Here is a 13,418-nt window from a genome sequence, read left to right on the forward strand (position 1 = left end):
TGTGCTCCCCCTGAAGAGAAGCCTTACTCTAACACTAGAAATCCCTGTGGACTTGTAATCCTTTAACTGTTTTTCTCCCCCTAAACCTGTTATAAATTTGACACAATTGTCCCGAAGTTGTTATCTTATACATGTTCTTTATCTTTCAATGATAGGCTTGTGCCAAGAGTCATTGTATAGACTCCCCCTCTTTAGAATTCAAGGATTCGATGAGCTGGATTGTTCAAAATAATGTGTTACCCAACATGCCATCTTGATTTGTTTCATTATCTAAATCAATTGTTAATTCCTCATGAACTTTTTCTTTTACAAACTGTGAAAGAATAACTATTGAAACCTTCTTATCTGCTTTATCTTCTTCTTGTACCTGTTTCCTCTTCTATATATTCTTGTACCTATAATATCAAGCCATGTGCCCATATTTATGACATGTGAAGCATTCAATGTTGTCCATAGATGATTCCATCTGATATCTACAATCAAAATCTATATGGCCATAGTTACGGAATTTGAAACTTTCAATGTTTGACCCATCTAGCACATATTCTCTACTGACAAAACCATTTCTGACCTTGTCTCGTGATCATTCAAATTTGCTTCTAGGGTTTTGTGGATGATAATTGTACCTGCCAAAAACTTCACAATCCCTGGCCATATGTCCATAGTTAGTGCATAAAAAATAATAATCATTAAATGAACATGCATACCTAGATAATTCATTCAGAGGCGGTGGTCCTTCATAATTGTACATGTCAACAAATTTACAATCCTTAGCCTATTGTCCAAAGTTATCACATGAAAATCAATAACCATTAAATGAATGAATGTACTTGGATGAGTTATTATTCTTCAGAGATGGTGTAGTCTTTTTTCCTTTGTCATTGACTAATTTGGCATCATTCTTCAGAGTTACAATATTCTTATTTGGTTCAGTAATCTTCTCAATCTAACTGTGTGAAGTTATGGAGTTTGTACCTTCATCAATTGTAGTTTTACTTGTTCTCTTTGCCAATTCTTTATCTATCTTATCCATAACCTGTAAATGCTCTTTTTCTTTGAGCTTGTTGATCACGTTATGTGTTGCATCAAGTTCTTATTTCTTTTGAGAAAGATCTTCTTGAAACCATCCTTTCAAAATCTCCCTTCCTTTTTCTGCCTCTTTTACATGTAGGTTCATAAGAGTGATCTTTTTTGCTTCTCTATTTAGAACCTATATTTGTTCCTGTTGCTTCTCATTCTTTTTCCTGAGCTTGTCTATTTCTACAAAAACTGTATCCAATTCCTTTTTCTTCTTATCAACTTCAATTGCAACACGGGGGATTCACTAGGGGACCTATACCATATCATGTGCATTCATATTGGGGGATATATATTTAGGAAGAAATGACATAATATATTGAGCATATAATAGGGGGTAAAGGGTTTTTATATTGATGGGCATAAAAAATGGAACTCAAAGTTAATAAAAAAATTTAAATAGGTTAAATGTTAATGAAAAAATTGGATACATACAATATCTAGTGAAATTAGAGCTATTTTAAATTGGAAAGGTTTATTGGGTTCATATTGGTAGGGGGTTAAATAATGTGATTTTTAGAATTATTTTCCAATATGTAGTCAAATTAAGGGTATTGTTTAGTATTCCACGAACACACATGATATGTGAGAGGTTTGTTGAGTGAAGCTCTCGTGAATTGAATGCCTCTAACTAGATTTTTATTAATTGGCCTACCAAGACTTTCTTTTCAATTTTTGGTTCCTGTACTTGTTTCTTAAGCCTATTAATATCTACCATGGCTATATCAAGTTCTTGTTGATTTTTATTGAATTCGACATTTTTGGCTTCTTCCAACTGCACTCTAAGACTGTTGATAATTTAATTTTTCTTATTAAGGCTTCTAACATGTCCTTTTACTATCTTCAGTTCTTCTTCCAAAAGTTTAGCCCTTTCTCTTTTACTCTTGAGTTCCTTTATAATTCTGACAACTTCATTTTGAAATTCGATTTCACTCATTTCTTTAACTTCTTCCTTAGGATCATCCTTATTTGATTCCTTAATATCAGGATCAATCGGATTATAAACAGACACATCTTGACCTGAATGCTTCTTTGAGTAGATATTATCGAGCCTTTCCCAAAGAACTTTGGTCATTAAGCATTGACCAACTTTTTCATTTACAAGATTTGGCAGAAAATAAAAAATGGCATTCATGGATTTCGTATTGTACCTTTTAGCTTCATCGGTAGACGTGTCTCTAGAAACAACATATTTCCATACATCATGAGCCTGTAGATGGACTACCATTCTATATTCCCATATCTAGTAATTATCTTCATCAAATTTAGGAGTTAGTGCACAATATTTATTTTCTTCAGATGTTACAGTACCTAAAACTTCCTTTGAATGCTTGGTGTCTTTCTTCTTCAATTTTCCCATCTCTATGCTATAAGATCTTCCTTCCATAGGTTAAGTTGTTACTAAAGGAACCATGCTCTGATACCAATTGTTAGAAATACTAAGAGGGGGGTGAATCATTATTTCTTAGAAATTATCACTTTGTTAATCTTTTTTAAAGATTTAATTAATCTTCAGTTATTATTATTTTTCTTCAAATAATCATAAACCATAATCAACAGCGGAAAACACCATACAAAAATGTAGAAATTTAAAACAGAGGACATAGATTTTTAGGTGGAAAACCCCCTCTAGGTCAAAAGCCATCAAATGCTTCTTTATAATTGTCTTCTCCTCCTCTTTAAAATAAAAGTAATTACATAAAAATTTCAGCCACAATTGAAGAAGGCTCTAACACCCTGCTTCACAGGATACAACCTATAGGATGCTACTAGACCCTAATAATTTTTTGCAACCGTAAGGATGCCCCAACGCCTTGTAGGTTGGTCCACAGCCTAACAAGTGCCCCAACACTCTATTTACCAACTATTGTTAGAAAGATGCTTCGTCACTCTATAGTTTATCATCCCTAACTGAAAGGATGCCACAATGCCCTATGAAGGCTATGACCTTCCCTAACACCACCCTGTCACCCTGAAGTGTTCTCAGGCCATAACCTAAAGGTGACTACAATCACCTACCTTGCACCACCCCACCACCCTAATCAATAGATAGACTATGTTTCATAATTTTAAGACTAAATCCTCCTATGATCTGAATCAATATAAGAATGTTGTAAATAAAATGGTTTGTATTAGTAGCCACTAACCACTCCTCAAATGGATCACTGTAATAATATTTCTCAAATTATTGCTTCACAACTGCACATCATTGTCTCTGCTCAACGGAACATCAATGTTCAATCAATGTTTACATAGGCCACTACACATCATAATTGAACAATTGTCCTACACATGAATAAGTAAGCATTCATAAGCTCACAAACTAGCTACCAAACATCACTAAACCAATCACCCTATCATGTTGCAAATGTTGAACCCAAATGTCTGATAATACATTGTCAAGTCAAGTCAAGTCAAAGTCAATACATTGTCAATTCATGTAGAAATCAATATGCCAAGTCAATATTGTGTTTATCAAGACTATTGTCATGTCACTATGTATCTAAGGACACGAGACTATTATAAGGTCTCTCTCACTATCTCACTAAACTGTAATATACTACTAGTGTAACCCCTTATTATTATTAGTACAACCCACTTATTATATTGATGTACCCATGTAGTGCCCATATTGTTACTATTGTGCCCCATAGAAGCCCACTATTGTTATTATTGTGCCCTTACATTATTATTGTTATGTTGGCTCTGATTATGTTATGACCCCTTGGGATCCTATATATAGAAAGGAGGTATTTTCATTTGTATCATCCAAGAATTGTTCATTTATGTAATGTAAAGGAGGTTTCCCCCTCGAAGAGGCTGAATTCTAAGGCGTTGATCTATCTTTTCTATCTTTTCTTGAGCCGGTTTCATAACATTTGGTATCAGAGCTTTGGATTCTAGGGTTTCGCTGCTCCAAACAAGTCATCGTGGCATTTTTGCTATAACTTTTTTTCTGCGACGTTTCAGAAGCTAAAAAAACCCATTTTAGAAGAAATCACGCTAAATCTCAGGTCCAAATTTCAGAGCTTTTCGCACTATATTTGCGGAGATATGATCTGAGGAAGTTGATCTTTTTGCAGACTCCTGAATTACTTTCCAAACAGGTGACCTAGGGAAAATCGTCATAACGTTCTCTCTAAGCATCGGATTGAAATTTCATAAGAAGGTATAGAAAGAGGACGGACTGTAGTTTCTTGTATATATTTTTCAAAGCCAAAGGTCGAAACAGTGACTCGTGGCACGTCGTACAAGTTCGCTCTACTGAACTAGTCTATAATCAGGTCACTGTGGGAGATTTGGAATAACTCTTCCTTGGAGAATCCAATTTGGATCAGACTGGTGGCATTGGAAAGAGGACACAGAGGGCTACTACAAGTCACAATTTTAGAACTTAAGGATCCGAAAGTACATAGTTACAGTTGTTTCAAGATCGAGCTCCTAAAATCAAGAAAAAGCAAGATGAGGAAGTTTGATGGCAAGGATCCGGTAAATTGGATACTTCAGATGGAGAAATATTTTGATATACATGGTGTACCACTATTACAAAAGGTATGTATTGCATCTTCATATTTAGAACCGGATCAATTTTTATGGTATGAAGGGCTTTGTTCTCGTAAACAACTTGTTACATGGTCAATTTTCACGGAGGAAATGATAGCACATTATGAGGATACAAAGAGCAACACCTTCTTTAGAGAAACACCACAACAATTGGAAAGAGTAAAAGGGCTTTATGACATACTGGAAAGAAAAATTATAGAAACCAGGAAGCATACCCCTCACAACTATAAAGATGGAAGTGTTGTTTCTCCTAGCCTTCCACAACCTACAAGGGTTACACCACAACAATTGGAAGAAAAAAGAGAAAAAGGGCTTTGTTACAATTTTGATAGCAAATGCACTAAAGGTCATAAGTGTGCTGAGAAGAAATTATTTTACATAGAATATGAAGAGGAGGAAGAAAAGGATCAAGAAAAATCAAAAGAAGAGGATATATGCCAAGACCCTACCCCAGATAAAGAAGAAACGAATTAGATCATATCTTGTAAAGCATTGGCACGAATTACCACTCCTCAAAATCTCAAGATAGAAGGACATATCAAGAAGAAGAAGGTGCAAGAAGTGAAAGATCACATCGAGAAAGAAGAAATGAATCCAAGCATATCTTGTAATTCATTGGTCGAAATTACCACTCCTCAAAATATCAAGATAGAAGGACATATCAAGAAGAAAAATGTTCAAGAAGTGAAAGATCACATCGAGCATCAAGAAATGAATCCGACCATATCTTGTAAAGGATTGGAAGAAATTACCACTCCTCAAACTCTAGAGATAGAAGGACATATCAAGAAGAAAAAGGTTCAAGCAGTGAAAGATCACATCGAGCATCAACAACATGTTCTCCAACTTTTAAAGGATAACGCCACTTCAGTGAAAAATCAAACGAAACAACAGGTAGATCAACATCGTAGTGAAAAATGTTTTGATTGGGTATTTTTACTACTACATCTCAAGCAAGCTATCAGTGAAAAATGGTGACCTTACCGAATGGGAAGACTCTTCAAGGATGAGGATGTGGAAGCATTTTTTTGTGCTATTTCTATTGTCCAACCAGATTGGATAAACGAAGCAAGGGATGAATGGAAGAAGGACGAAGAAGTATGGCCACTTATTCAAAAGTTGCAAAAGATCCCAATTCAAACAATATTACCAGAAATTGAAGAGGAAGGAAAAATCATATTGGAACCTGGAGCAGTCACAGAAACAAGAACTCGACAACTACGAAATCGATCAATTTCAGAGTATCTCATCAAGTGGAAGAACTTACCCGCTGAAGATTCCGCATGGGAGGACAAGAATTTTATACAGAAGCATCAAGAACTACTCAAGCGTTGAGGACAATGCTTTTTAAGGAGAGGGGCATGTTAGGCCCCTATACTTCTAGTGTAACCCCTTATTGTTATTAGTACAACCCACTTATTATATTGGTGTACCCATCTAGTGCCCATATTGTTACTATTGTGCCCCATAGAAACCCACTATTGTTATTATTGTGCCCTTACATTATTATTGTTATGTCGGCTCTGATTATGTTATGACCCCTTAGACTCCTATATATAGAAAGGAGGTCTTTTAATTTGTATCATCCAAGAATTGTTCATTTATGTAATGTAAAGGAGGTTTCCCCCTCAAAGAGGCTGAATTCTAAGGCGTTGATCTATCTTTTCTATCTTTTCTTGAGCCAGTTTCATAACAAAACATGGATCTCAATGTCATCAAGGTCAAGATGCCATGTCAGTTTACCAATGTCAAAACATTTCAAACTCAAGCCATATTCAATATATTGATGTCAAACACTTGCATGGTGCATTCATCAAAGGTCTATTTCATAAGATGTCAAGTCAATTAGCTCATATAATGTCATTGTCACAGTCATTTTCATTTCATTGTTCAATGTATCAAGTCACTAAATGCGTATCGTTTCATCAAAGATTTTCTATCACTATTATATTATATTATGTAGTCTCATGTCATAGATTATGAATTCAAGGTTCATGCTTAAGTCTATAATTAACTATCAACTGTAAAACACAATTATGGTAATTTCACTATCACATCAACCTCATGTCACATAGTCCTACTGCTATTAAAAACTACCCAAGATCTTGGCTTGTATATGTATCAATGTTTGACCTAATAGATAAGAGGAATACTTCTACTCTTGATCATTGTATTAAAATTTCTATGTTGAGGTGAATATATACTTTAAAACCCACCTGAACTTGGTTATTTGAGGTCACAAGTTTTTGAATGGTTCATGACTTGCATATATTTCTCAAGTATGCAATTATTGGATAAGTGATACTTGAAGACTTGCAACATCAATTTTAAATTTCAAGTCTAAAGGTGTCTTAAACAGACCTAGGCTATAGATTTATGATGCATAAGGCTGCAGAAATTCAATCCCTAGTCGCAAGTTTGAAGGTGCACCAATAGATGTAGAAAAATAACAAGGATCCTTCTTGCAACTCACACTGTCTTTGAGGGAGTTTAGACTATGATAAGGTCTTTAGTTGGGAAACCACGGAGGTTAGTCTCTACGTTAGAACTCAAACCTAGTACATTTCTGAATCAAGTAAAGGACCCTCGTTGTCTTATAAGAAAGAGCTTCAAACAACAGTCTATTGCAAACAATTCCTTAGCCAAAACTTGATGCCCTCATACTAGCCCTAGAAATTTGTGCCCTAATGGATGCCCTAGCCATAGGGTTTGATCACAAAAAAACCACAAATGAATTAACTTACGTTGAAGACCAAGACCTGGAACTTCACTTGCTTCCCTAGCCGAGGTCCTAGAGTTTCTTCAATAGTTTGAATATTTCATAGAGCTATAAAAATGTTGGAGGGTTGATGTATCTTGAGGAGGGAAATAGACTTGGTTTTATAGGCTAGGGGAGGGATTCATTAGGTGAAATTTCTAGAATAAGTAAGGGATCCATAAGTCCCTAAATGATATAAAATTGAAATAATACCATCCTTGTGTTATAACTAAGCAAGGTTGTTGGAGCGATTGATAAGGTTATTATTATCATGTGTTTGTTATTTTAAGACAATAAGGGACACTCCCTAAATTAATACCCTTCTAAATTACTTTATGTCAAAAATAAGTAAACATCCTTTAATAATTAATAAATAATAATAATTAGTTGTCAAGAACCCTATTTAAAATATGAAATCGATGGTTAGCTTAGTGCATATGGTCCTACCAAGGTTGTGAACTCAATGATTGGGTTATTGCCTTTGGTTCTTGAAGTTATTCAACTTATACACAATGAGATTACAACGAGAATTATTGTCATGTATTGTGATGCAGAAGCATGAGGCTTGAAGACAAAAGGCTTCATTTTTATTCCAAAAATCCAAAAAGAGTTTACAAGCAAAGGAGTGGGGTCCTTTAGTTGTCATTTTACAAATTTTTCTAGATAGGATTTGAGCTAGAATATAGGTATTTGAATGATTTTGTAATTAATCCAAGTAGTTCAGACTTATTTGAGATTCTCGGGGAGAATATCATGCAATTTAGGTATTTATCTACGATTAGATAGATTCGATCCATGTATTAAGGATCAGATTGTTGAATGTAAGGTATTTATGTAAGTTTTGAACTATTGTAATAGGATTTGGTTGGATTTGGCTATAGATAGCTAGACTGTAAAAAAATTGAAATATCTTCGTGTCTCTGTGTATTCTGCATATGAATGGTCAATCCTGGAGGTTTGAATTCCTTCAAAATATCTTTGAGTGTGTTGTTTTCCAGTTAGGCTCTTGGAATTAGATTCTGTAATAATCATGTGTTATTGTGTTTAAAATCTTCATTTCTGTGTATCGGAACAGCCAGGGTCTGTTTTAAGAAATACAACTTAACTATAGTCTAAACCTAGTGGAAGCGCTAAAACCTTGGCCGAAGGAGAAAAACCCTGATAAAAGGCATGAGAGCCTAGGAAAAGATCTGATCCGTCTGATCGACAGGCATAGATCTAATGATGGTCGCGCACTCATAAGTGTGAACATTAACCCAAAAAATGGACATGAAAAATCATTCAACTGAGTTAATAGCTCATTTGATCAGGACCGTCTGATTGAAGGAGGCCAATCCGATGATAGTCGCATGGTTAACACGCATGGGGTTTAATTTGGAAATCAGACGTGATATCGTATGAAATGTGGTTTATTCCAATTGAAGTCTGGTCAATGGTTTATTCCAATTGAAGTCTGGTCAATCATAGTCATTAATTACGAAAGGCATGATCCAACAGTGATTGCATGGTAAAGGTACACACGGGCTAATTCAAATTTCGGACCCGAGAAATTATAGACTGCAACTTTGTTTTCTTTTCAGTTCCATGAGAAAGATAGAGAATTGTGGAAAAGACGGATGTAAGAAGTTTATGAACATCGGTGTTATTTCCTTTCAGTTCCGTGGTAAGTGTGGTTCTGCCATATTCCGAGCAATAATAACAATTATGTTGTTTTTAGTAGAATAGCTAAGTTTGGAGGCGGACGACTGAAACTCCAAGATAAATTGAAGAATAACTTCCACCTGCACTTGAGGAGATCGTTTATGGATTTGAACGATTATCCCTTTAGGGAAAATTTTAAGAACCCCCCCTAAATTTATAAATATAATAAATGGGCGAATCTCCTTGGTATATAGGAAAAAAGGAAGGCGATTTTATCAATAATATAATATGTATATATAATTTTTTGGCAAATCTCTCACCAGGCATGGCGAATATTTTACTCAATTATAAAATCTTGTAAGATCTTGGCGAGTCTTTCACTAAATAATAAAACTTTGTAAAGTCCTAGTGAATCTTAGCATAGGCTACATGCTAGTTTAATTCCCCCATTTAAATAGGCTACATTCCAGGTGAATACCATGGGTCAATACCATGTGCCATTTTGGTGAATACCATGGGTCAATACCATGTGCCATTTTTATTTTTATTAATTCTATTAGGGTTAATAATGGTTTTTTGCATGGTATTAATAACAATCTAGTCCATGATATTTGTCCCATAGTATTTTGGCCATAGGTTTCACCTAAATATAACCCATTTTTTGAGTGTTCATAAATATAAGGTGACTTATGGAGTAAATATAAAAAAATGTTTTGTTTGTTTACCATACCTCTCGTTTATTTATATTTTTATTAATTTACCATACCTCTTTTACAAATATGGTATTTGGCCCATAGGATTCACTTAAATAAAACCTCTTTCTTGAGCCTTCATAAATAGAACGAGGGTTATGGACTAAATATAAAAAGAGGTTTTATTTATTTATGATAAGTCTAGTTTATTTATATTTTTATTTATTTACCATACCTTTTGAGTAAGTATAAAAGGACGTTTTATTTATTTACCATACCTCCACTTTACTTATATTTTTATTTGTTTACACCCTTACATGTATATAAGGTGACTTATGGAGTAAATATGAAAAATGTTTTATTTATTTACCATACCTCTCATTTATTTATATTTTTATTAATTTACCATACCTCTTTTATAAATATGGTATTTGGCCCATAGGATTCACTTAAATAAAACCTATTCTTGAAAATGGGCGAATGGATTCACTTAAATAAAACCTATTCTTGAAAATGGGCGAATGGAAGGTTGTAAGTCCTAATTTCAAGGGCTAAATTTACCTTTTTTACCCTCTCCCTTAAAATAAGGTGGGCTATTTGAGGTGATTTGTAAAAATGTACTATGATACAAAATATTCGCCCACTAAAAATTTAAAACCCCTTAATTTCGCCAAAAGGCAAACATTCGCCCCTAAAATTATCCTTGTATCCCTTACACCTGCAACTATACCACCATATTGACAACTGTAGGTGAATTAATGATAAGGTTCCATGTAACTACCCTTTGGGGGTTTAGCCCAGAAAGTGGGTTTTTTAAAACTCAATTATCTCTCAAAACAGGAGGACCCATGTGGCATACCCCATACCTCTGAAAATATCTCAACAAGGAGAATCCAATAAAGTTTATATCCAAGTCCTCAATATTTTGACCCTTTAAAACCCATCAATAAATTCATGGTACATCCTAAATCAAGGGAACCAAAACCATAGGACTTTGTTTTCAACCATCCAAGCAAGGAGCTACCAACTTGATAGAATATGAAAAATACTAAGAAGCATTCATTAACCATTTGACATCAATTACTAGTGTTTTTAGTAAAATTCAAACCCAATCAAGTCATGGGATTGGCATCAATGACAACACCATCCAACAAAGTATGATTTCCCTTCTTTTAGGGTATTTGGAAGCCAATCTTGGGCACTAATTAAAGATGAAAATCACATATCCATGGAAAATAAGAGTGAGCAACTAATATTTTTTGGTTACTATGAGGACCTGAAAGCTTATCATCTCTTTGATCCTAGCTATAAGGAAGTTTTGTTCCAAAGAGATGTTCATTTTTATAAGAAAAATCTTGGATCCTCTTCCCCTCCTTCCTCATATTAACTATTGATAATGGTTATAATCATTGTGATTCTTTTGTAGATCTGGCAGAAGGAGAAATTTCTATTGAAGTTTGTCAACCATTAGTAAATATACCATTAGCACCATCAAAACTTGAGTAATTAAATCAAGAGTAGCATATTCCAGATGAGCCCTTGACAAGGAGAATTCGAAAGAAAAATAACCATGATATATTATGATATGACACAACTAATTTCAATTATGTAGCGAAAAATCAACCACATTCAAAAGGAATTTGTCTTTTGAGTAATGTCATTTCAGGATATCCGCAACAATTTTTTGATGTCGTTGGAATACAAGGGTGGAAAGTTGTCATGACAAATGAGTATTCTTCTTTTATGAAGAAACATACTTGGTATCTTATTTCACTTTCAAAGGGACGTAATTTGGTCTTTTTAGTAGGTCTACATAACCAAATATGTTTCAAATGGCTTTATTGATAAATATAATGCACATCTTTTGTCCAAGGGTTTTTCATAAGTTGAGGAATTGACTATTCTGAGACTTTTCCCCTATTTCCAGGATGGATTCTATAGGTCTTTTTGATTTGGTGATCTCCATGATTTTTTGCATGGAGATCTACATGATGATATTTACATGGAGAAATACCCTGGTTTTATCCAAGATTATTTCCTTGTTTGCAGGCTTCAGTGATCCAGGTATGTTCTCAAACAATCTCCTAGAGCCTGGTATGAGAAAATGGATAGTTTTCTACTTTCTTTTAGGTTCAATCATTGTCACTTTGATCCTATAGTTTACACTCAAATGCAGGGCTCTAATTTATTAATTCTACTTCTGTATGTGGTTGATTTTATTCTCATAGGTAGTTCTTTATCTACGATTCAGAATGTTAAGCATTGATGGGACAGTTTGTTATGAAGGATCTTGGTTTGCAACATTACTTTCTTAGCTTGTAGGTTCACCAATCTTCAAAAGGAATCACCATATTCTAACAAAAATATGCCCTTGATTTACTTCATTATTTTGGCATGGCTAATGGTAAGCCTACACCGACTCCTTTTCATTTTAGTGTTACTCTTACCACTAGTTGCAACATACCCTAAGTGGATCCAACATTGTATCGCCAATTAGAAGGAAGCCTAATCTATTTTACACACCATAACTGACATTACTTATGTTGTCGAGTTGGTTTCTAGATTCTCTCAAGATCCTCATTAGTCACTAGAAAGTAGTAAAGTGTATTCTAATATGTATTCAGGGCACTTCCAACTTTGCAATTCAATACACTATTGGTTCTTCGAAGCTCATAGGTCACACAAATTCTAACTGTTGGATAAATGGATGATCAAAAGTGCACATCTATATTTGTTTTTTGTCTTTTTTTTGCTACTGTTACTTGGTACTATAAGAAACAAACGACAATTTCATTATCTACACTATAATTTATGTATCTAACTTCAACTCTCGCGAGTCAACAAGTTCTTTGGTTGTGATAATTATTGCTTGAGTTTTGCATTCAACAAGATCAACCTACTCTTATGTGGTGTGGTAATTGGAGTGTAATACATATTTCTAGAAGTCTTGTGGAGCATTAATGGACTAAGTGACATTTAGATCCATATGCACTTCATTTTCCAACTTATTCAAGATGGCATTCTTAGCTTGGAGTATGCACCTACAAAAGAAAAAATAGATGTTATTTCAACAAATTCCTTGGCATCACCAAGGTTTATTCAATTACAACACATGTTTGAAGTGAAGGAAGTTGTTCTTGGGGGGTCATCTTGAGTCCTTCCATCACCTCTTCATTTTCTACTTCTTTTTTATGTACTCTCTTTTGGGAGAGAGTTTTTTCCTATGGGTTTTTCTTTATTTCTCTTCTTATGAGAGGTTGTACATGGGTACCTAAACAGATCTCGTTTCCTGGACCCATTCTTTGTTTCCTTTCTTCTTTATTTCCTCCCTATTTATTGTGTTGCTCATATGAATTGGGTTCATGTACAACACATTTTCGTAAGCAATTAAGTAATTTCTCTTCAATATTCATTTGGGGTGATCTCTTTGTAGAAGGATCATCACACTTTGTAGTCTAATCCATGGATATTTTTACACTCTTACATTTTTCTTCAAATCTCTAAGTCATCCATGAACAAAGTGTATTCCTTCATGTGGAAGAAATGTAGAGGGAATTCTAAATATCTAATACTAGAATCACAATGTTGTTTGGTTTGGAAGCATATTGTACAAAAATGGTCATGTTCCTCCTCTCATATAAATAAATATCTTGAAACCATTGTTCCATGTGAATTGGCATTGTGCA

Source organism: Pinus tabuliformis, chromosome J (assembly GCF_031772625.1).
Source record: "Pinus tabuliformis cultivar Carrire ecotype Pingquan chromosome J, CPIR1, whole genome shotgun sequence".
In the NCBI taxonomy this organism is placed as follows: Eukaryota; Viridiplantae; Streptophyta; class Pinopsida; order Pinales; family Pinaceae; genus Pinus; species Pinus tabuliformis.